The following is a 6,340-nucleotide window of genomic DNA, read 5'->3' as shown; positions in this document are numbered from 1 at the left end:
TATTCACCTCATGAATAGAGTTTAAATTTTGAGTCGGGGTCTGTCTGGACAGGATGTCAGAGGTAGTCAAGAGTCTTAAAATAATATGGTTTTGGTGAAGTGAAGAAGCTTGAAAACATCAATTCTCTTCTGGTGATAGATAATGATGTAGCTGGACTCTCAGCTGGTGTAGGGAATTGGTGATAAAGAGCATCTGCTGTTGACTGTGCAAGGTAATTGTAGCCTTTTACTTGGAGTATTATGGTAGCTGTTGACATCATTGTTGCTTCCAGAGTGGATTACCTTGGGATTCTTTTTGTGTGCTTGTCCTTGGAAACCATAGCCAGACCAGAAATGGCACCCTGTGTGCTTGCAGAGCACCTTTCTCAGCAGCTGCCTCCTCATTTCCACAGGGACAGTTTATGGTCTGGATTTCAGCTTGTGAAGCTGTAGATGGTGCAGAGCCTGTGCAGCAGGAAGCCTGCTTCTCCTACTCTGGCAGCTGCAGTCTCACTGGCAAAGCTTTCCAGTAGAGTGCTCCTGGTTCTGATGGATCCAAACCAGAACCTACTGACTCCTCATGCCATTCTGCAGTGTCTCTTCCTTTTGGGCAATGGTGGAATTATTATTGGAGTCAGATACTAATCCTTATTTTTAAAACTCATGAACACCCCAAGTTATCCTTGAATATCAAGGTGCTCCAAAAACCACTTGGACTGTCATACAGTAAAATAGGAAATTGCAGAACAAAATGGATCTTGAGTCACATTGTGTGAATTTAGTGTTCTGGTTTTCTTGTGGGGCCAGCAGTGTTTATTTTAACCCTGAACAGAAGCACTCTGTGATACAGGCAATCTACCTGTTGTAATGTAAAGACAATACAATTTATTTTCAAGGTGTCTACAATTTTGCAGGTAGCAGTGTGGTTGGAGCATTTTATAGGGGCCATCTAATGATGGAGAATTGCTAGTTACCTTCTTTACAAATTTTCTTACCTGAGGAACCAGAAGGAATGTGTTAAAGTGGTTTGTCCTGGTGAAATGAACTGCTGAAATGAAATGTCTTGTTCCCTTGCTAACATTCTTTTGACCAGGACCTACCTCAGGAATTTTGGCTGTTTTGTTTGAATGTCTTGATCAGCAATGGCTCGCTGGATTGGCTGATCACAATTCAGCCCTAACAATAATTCATAAAGAAACACTGAACAAGGAGATCTAGTTCCTGAATTTTGTTGCTGCATTTTTTCCTCCTTTTTTTCCTTTATGGTGTATAAACTTGGATACCGAGGTCATCATCCTAGAGCTGAGGATGGTGTCCACACAGTTCTGGAATGTCTCCAGTCAGGGAGACTCCTCAATCTCTCTGAGCAATGTCTTCCAGTGCTGAATCACCCACATAGTACAGTTCTTCCTCATGTTCAGGTGCAGCTTCCTGTGCATCAGTTCCTGCCCATTGCCTCCTGTGCTATTGCTTGGCACCACGGAGCAGAGCCTGGCTCCATCCTCCTGGCACCTCCCTTCAGTGCTCACAGCCATTGATGAGGTCCCCTCTCAGGGCCTCTCTCCAGGCTGAACAGGCCCAGCTCCCTCAGCCTTTCCTCATTAGAGAGATGCTCCAGAGCCTCAATCATCTTTGTTACCCTCACTGGAGCCACTCCAGGGCTCCATGTCTCTCCTGTCCTGAGGAGCCAGGACTGGACTCAGCACTGCAGATGTGCCTCAGCAGGGCTGGGCAGAGGGGCAGGATCAGCTCCCTTGACCTGCTGGCACTGCCCTTCCTAATGCACCCCAGGATTCCATTGGCCTTCTTGGCCACAAGGGCTCACTGCTGGCTCATGGAAGGCTTGTTGTCCACCAGGACCCCCAGGTCCTTTTCCACAGAGCTGCTTTCCAGCAGGACAGTCCCCAGCCTGTACTGGTGCAGGGGACTCTTCCTCCCCCAGTGCAGAACCCTGCACTTCCCTCAGTTGACTATCTCACAAGGTTCCTCCCTGTCCATCTCTCCAGCCTGTTGAAGTCCTTCCCAAGGCCTGTGCAGCCCTCTGGGGCATTGGCCACTCCTCCCAGCTTTGTGTCATCAGTGAACCTGCTGAGGAGGCATCTGCCCCTTCATCCAGGTCATTGATGAACTTGTGAAACACTACTGGGCTCAGTATTGTCAATGTGCAAGTTCTCATGTTCCCAGACGCCTGGGTCTCAAAGCCATGTTATACAAAACTTTCTTCCCCCAAAGACTAGAACTGAGGACAAGATGTAGGAAGCAGAATCTCAGAAAGTAACAGTAAACTGGTTCATTTACACCACACACCTCCCTAAACACACCCCTTAGACTCTGTTAGGAACGGTGCTATTTGTATTGTGATTGGATACAATCTCAGCAGAGGGCTCACCTTATTTTGGGTTGGACTCGATGATCTTTAAGGTCTCTTCTAACCTAGTCATTCTGTGAATTCTGTGAATTATTCCAGCTGTTTTATGGCTTTTCCAACTGGCACAGTTGCCATCAGAAACCAGGATATCCTTTTATTTGTGTCCATTCTGGAACTAGCAGTCTGGAATGGTTAGGGTTAGAATTAGGCTAGGATTAACATCCTTTCTGGAGTTAGACTACTGAATGGTGCAATACCTCTCCAAGTAAAAGGTGACATGAGCCCATTCCCACCTGGTCCTTATTTTCTGCTTCAGAGAGTAATTTGTGGCAGAATCTCTGTAATGGCTCATGGCTTTCTAAGATCTGATTATTGCAGGTTACAGACAACTGGCTTTCCTTCTGTGGTGTTTAAGAATGATATCGTATAGTTCTTTCTAAAACGACACCCTGAAAGTACTGTTTTCTTTGAGGCAAGTGTCAGTCTGAAATGCATGTGCCTGCCACAGGATGGCAGCAATCTGTCACCACTGAAGCATCGCTCAGTTCGAGTGTTGCATCTCAAGATGTAGCCCAAAGATAAGCTATTCACACGCGATCGCTTTGTGAAGGTGGTATGACAAGCACGGGAAGGCCTTTGTGTACACTCACTCATTATTAATTTAAGCCATGGTTTACGGCGTTTGTTACAATGGGATAATTTGCCTAGCTACAAAAGCTGGCCCTAGGGATGAGGTCTGATATGATGAGCTACTCTCTCATAAAGCAGTTGGTATGGGGGTTCATTCTGTGGAGGGCTAAATACTGAGGGTAAGGTAAGTAATCTCTTTTTAATGCTCCCCAGTGAGTACGTATTTCCTACCAATATCTGAGGGTTTTTCACCTTTAGGCCTATGTTTCCTCTTCCTAAGGCCATCTGAACTATAGACCGCTACAGTGTGATGCCCATCTGCAATATACCTTCAGTTTCCCTGGAATTCAGGGCCTCTTTGAAGACATTCAGTGCCTGGAGCCAGAAATTACTATTTTCATTGTAGGTATAGCTACTTACACTGAGTTTGCTGTCATCTGTTCTGAAACAATTTTTTTTTTTTAATTTTTATGAATTTTTATATCCATGCATCTGTAAGTCACTTGTAGCGGTCCTTGGTTGGTTCTGTCATCAGTGACTTGGCCCAGCACTGACTGGTAAAAGCAAAAGCTGAAGGGGCTTTATAGCTGTTACCATGCAAAGGATCTTGTGAAATTATATTATTCTTCAAAGCCCTTCCTTTGTGAAAGCTGAGCCTTTCTGCTGGAGAATACAGTTTTAAACATCAAAAAAGTGGAGGGGCAAAATAGGATTTGTAGCCAGCAAGCTCTCTGCCCTGGCAGACAGTAAATCATGCTGCCTCCAGCCAGGAATACACATCTCCCTGTCCAGCACCCTGCAGTCTCTCTCACCCCTAAGCCCAATAATGACTACAAACCTAATGAGCCATCCTAATGGTGCTTCTGCAGAGGTGTCTCAGCAGCTCGCACAACCAGAGCTACCCTATGCCTAGGGAGCACTGCAGACTGGAAACTCCTCCAGCAGGGCATAAAGCCAGGGATGACCCAGTCTGCATGGTGGCTGATGTGAAATGGGGTGTGAGGAAGGCAAGTGAGAGGGAGAAAGCCCTGGACTTCAGGGGAGCAGACTTGGGCTCCTTCAGGTGGCTTGAGATGGGGTGCTCAGCTTCACCATGACAGAGGTAGCAAAGTAAAAGTGTAAGCTGAAGGCAAATCTTAGCTTCACAACAAGCAACAAAAGGATGCTATAAATGTCTTGCTAATAATATTCTCATATGACTCAGCATGGAGAGCCCAGTACCAGAGAAGGCATGGGACTTTCTCAAAGCTGTTAATAGCACTCTGACAGGTAGGCTTTGCTGGCTGCTTCTGCTAGTCCACATAGCAATGCATCAATTGCTGTTCTAGATGACAAAAAAAAAAAAAAAAAAAAAAAAACAACAAAAAAACTTATTTTTGTCCATTCTTTTCCTTGCACAGATGATGGAAAGTGCCCTGAGAGTCTTTGCCCAGCTGTTTGATGCCATGTCCCTTTTCAGTCGGAAAAGTCATTTTCAGGTATTTGAAGGAATATATCCTGAGACAGTATGATACTAGCATGACACATTTTTATATCACCAGTGCCAATAACTCAAGGCTGTGCCAGGAAAAGTGCTGAGAGAAGAAAGATTTGTGCTCCTCTTCACTGCAGAACCCCTTTTCCCATGGTGTGGGAGACATACTCCTTCCAGTGTTGGCTGCATGTAATGGGGGTAAATTGGGGCACATCCAAATCTAAAGTGACAGAAATCTACTCTTTGGTGATGGGTGTGAATGTGCTTAGAGTCAAAAAACAAAACATGTGGAAAGCCCTGAGGGAGGTAGGAAAGGTACAGCTGAGATTTACCATCATTGAAAGTGTCAGGCCAGAGGTGGGATCAAGGATCTATTTAACAAAGCATACCTCCTCATCCCTGAGATTCTAGCAGGTGAGGAGAGGGAACAATTGAGCTATTGGCAAGATCTGTATGACCTCATGTGGCACACAGATTATGTTATAGATTTAAAGATTTAGGAGAATAATTGTGAATTAGGTGTGTTCTGTCAGAGCTCTCCACTTGCTGTTCTGCAGTGGCAATGCAGGCTCCAGAGCTCTGTGGGGGATGGCATCAAGAAGCATCTGAAAGGTGATTTCCTTCTGCTGCTCACACAGGTCTGCAGGTTTTTGTTCTTGACTAACAGCCGATTGCAGTGTTGGTATTCATCCATTCTCAGTCTCTTGTTGCCATCTGTCTTCATTTCCATGGACAGCCATCTTGTCTGCCATGCTGTGAATTACTTCCCTGGGTGTTTTGCTGTAGAGAAACAAGGAACCTCATAGAGAGGTCACAACCTTCCGTCTATGACAAGTTGCTATTGTTTTTTGGGTTTGCCTCTGTCACTTGGAATTACACAAACATCTTTTAGTCTGACTTTTTCTTGCTCCAAGGGGAAGTGAACATTCAGTAGTAGTTCTGCCACAATATGGATGGTTCTACCAACTCCTCTTTCCAGTTAGGATGTTAGAGAATCAGTTCTTGTAACATTTTGAAGGAAACTTCCAGTAGCCTTGAGCTTTACAATTCTCCTTCTCAAGAGGTACCATGTAATTGAAAGCATTATGAGAAAACAAATATCTCTGACCTAGTATCAGAAAAGAACCTTAAAACTTCCCACAGGTGCAAGCAAGGCTCAGATCGCTTGGCTGAATTGTGGCCAAGCCTTGAGACTAACAGGGATTTTTGGGTTTGCCTGGGCAAATAAGATGTCCTTTGTGAAAAGCCTTGGCACCCTAACGGTACAAAATGACATTCAGATTTTATCCTTTATTTTTCCAGTTTGCATTGGTAAAGTGACCTGAGAACTGAGAGTGCTTTGAAAGCTCACTTCTCGTGTGTCTGTGAACAGTGACGGTCTCTGTTTTCCCTCAGCAGATACAGCCTTGGCTGACCTGCTCAAAGGATTATGAGCAAAAGTGGGCAATGTGGTGAAGTGCCCAACTCCTTGGCCATGTCAAGCTACAGTTTGGATGTAACTCCTCACCTTTTCTGACCTTGCTTGGTAGCATATGCTTTTGCCCAAGTAAGCAGCTCATTTATTTATACACCAGGCAAACAGTCCTGTAAAACTGATGCTGCTTCTTTTGAAGTGCTGAAGAACTTTGCCATTCATTTACAAGATCAAAGAGATTGTAATTTTCAGGCAAGCCACTCTGAAATCCCTACTGGAGTTGTCTGTTCCTGTTTCTTCTCTAAGAAGTCATCTGCTTCCTTCCTTTCCCTTAATTGATCTCAGAGCAGAGTCCCTGCAAAGAGCATTGATGTTTTAAAACTTTTCAGTGTTTTCTCTTCTGTAGGTTCTCTTGTGCTGAACCTATTCCACTTCTAGAAATGCTGCATTCATTCACATCAAAAAGCTCTTTGTA

This window comes from Zonotrichia leucophrys, chromosome 3 (genome assembly GCF_028769735.1).
Source record: "Zonotrichia leucophrys gambelii isolate GWCS_2022_RI chromosome 3, RI_Zleu_2.0, whole genome shotgun sequence".
NCBI lineage: Eukaryota > Metazoa > Chordata > Aves > Passeriformes > Passerellidae > Zonotrichia > Zonotrichia leucophrys.
This window is presented reverse-complemented; position numbering follows the sequence as displayed.